Source organism: Charadrius vociferus, unplaced genomic scaffold, assembly GCF_000708025.1.
Source record: "Charadrius vociferus isolate BGI_N301 unplaced genomic scaffold, ASM70802v2 scaffold573, whole genome shotgun sequence".
NCBI lineage: Eukaryota > Metazoa > Chordata > Aves > Charadriiformes > Charadriidae > Charadrius > Charadrius vociferus.
In genome coordinates this window covers 685959-688298 of record NW_009647569.1, presented here as the reverse complement: position 1 = coordinate 688298, position 2340 = coordinate 685959, and positions in this window count along the sequence as shown.

The following is a 2340-nucleotide window of genomic DNA, read 5'->3' as shown; positions in this document are numbered from 1 at the left end:
TCAGCTCGGACTTCATTACAATGCTGACACGAGTTGTTTTACATCCTTCTCTTCTGGCTTTTAGACCCCACTGACAGTCCCCAGGCATTGCACTGTTTTACTTTCCAACTCCTTCTCCTCCCTCAGTTGTTTCCAGGTTTCACCATCACTTGAAAAATGACTTGGGGACCAATATCTACTTAAGATTAGAAACATAGAATCACGGAATCGTTTGGGTTGGAAGGGACCTTGAAGACCATCTAGTTCCACCCCCTGCCCTGGGCAGGGCCACCTCCCACCAGCCCAGGTTGCTCCAAGCCCCGTCCAACCTGGCCTTGAACACCTCCAGGGATGGGGCAGCCACAGCTTCTTGGGGCAACCTGCCCCAGGGGCTCACCGCCCTCACAGGGAAGAATTCCTTCCTAATATCTAATCTCAATCTCCCCTCTTTCAGTGTAAAACCATTCCTCCTCGTTGTATGGCTCCCCTCCCTGATCCAGAGTCCCTCCTCAGCTTTCCTGGAGCCCCTTTAGGCACTGGAAGGGGTTCTAAGGTGGTCTCCCCTTTTTCGCCTTCTCTTCTCCAGGCTGAACCCCCCCAACTCTCCCAGCCTGTCCTCCCAGCAGAGGGGCTCCAGCCCTCCCAGCATCTCCGTGCCCTCCTCTGGACTCATTCCAACAGCTCCGTGTCCTTCTGCTGTTGGTGGCCCCAGAACTGGAGGCAGCACTGCAGGGGGGTCTCACCAGAGCAGAGGCAGAGAGAGCAGGACATCGAGCCATGCACCTTATTGGTGCATCTAGATCATTAACGTTCATAAATACAGAACTTCAACTCGTGAACAGCCTCAGTTTTACCTTTCCAATTTCCTCTGCCTGCAAATAATGTCAGAAGTGGGGAGGGAGGGAGGGGATGCTGTTGGGGACCCCCATCGTCGTGCATGGGGATGTCAGAGCCACCTGCAGGGAAGGAGGTTTGGGGCTGGAAAGGAGACGGGAGTTTCTGTGGAGCGAGGTGTTAGGAAAACATGGGCCAGTGGCTGGAGCCTCTGGGGAGGTCTGGAGACCAAAGAGAGCCTTGTGGAGATCACCATGGGCCTGTCATGGACTGACCACTGGGTACAACATGCCTCCTTTGAAGTCATCTCCTGCTCTGCAAGTATTTGCGGAAACTCATTTCATGTATGGTCTCGTGTTGGCCGGTATGGATGGAGCTGGAATGCCGTTCATCTTTGCTAAATACATTCCCATAGAAAGAGGCATCACGTGCTCGAACACCTGACCATCTCCTTGAACCCCCTCCTTCCACCCAGCATGTCCTTTGGCACCACACTGTACTCCAGACTTTGCTCTGGTAGCACAGCCAAGCTGTTCCTGGTGAGATCACCAAGGCGGTGAATAACGGGGAAGATCTGCCATGATGTCAGGAAAGTCCAGAGAGCGGCTGTTTTATTGCATGCAAAACTGAAGTGTCCTTCCTCAATGGAGCTGCAGTGAGGAAAACCCTGGAGAGGGCATCCGAGAGAGTGGATGGGGCTGCCATGGCTTCTTCTCCTTGGTGGCATCGCTGTCACATGGGATGGGGACCCTTGTGTCCTAGAAAGGCTTCCTGTAGCCACGGGCCACAGCTGGAGGTGGGGAAACAACTCAGGAGGTGGTGAGAGGGGCTCACCTTTTGGGTCAATCATCAAGCTAAAAATGCCCCTGCAGGAAAGTCCTGGTCAGGTTTCCAAACCATCCTTTTTTGGAAAACAGCCTGTCAAGTCCACCTGCAGCTGTCTCTGCTCACTCATCTCCACCTGTGTTGCCGAAAGTGATTTGTACCATCCTCAGTTTTGAGGGACAGGGCTGGCTGGAGCGTGTTGGTGGTGCTGAGGACAGCAGGCGGGCACCAAGGTGGCCACGGACTGTCTCTGTTTGGGCACAGGTCTGCATATCCTCTGGTTCCTCATCCTGCCCAGGCCCCCAGCCCTGGTCCTTTGCTGGGGGAGTGGTGATGATCTGCTTCACCCACATGGCATCACAGACCTGAGAAGGCCCTGTTCTGGTCTGAGGGTCAGCTGCTGACCCAGGGGTGGTGAGTCCATCTCCAAGTCAGGCTGGGATGTCCCAGGAGGACACAGTCTCTTTGGGTGCTGGGGAGCTGTTTTGTGTTGGGCATCCCCAAAGGAGAGATGCAAGACTCTGCTCAGGTCCTTTTGGGTCAGCTCTCTCCCTGAAACACAGAGGAGAAGATGGCAATTAAAAAAAAAAATTCTCTTTCTCCAAACAGTGACAAATCTGGGACGCAGCTCAAAGTGGAGCTGGAAGTTCAAGCTCATCTCCCAAAGGGTTCTCAGCAGAGCCGGACCTCATCCTGCTGACA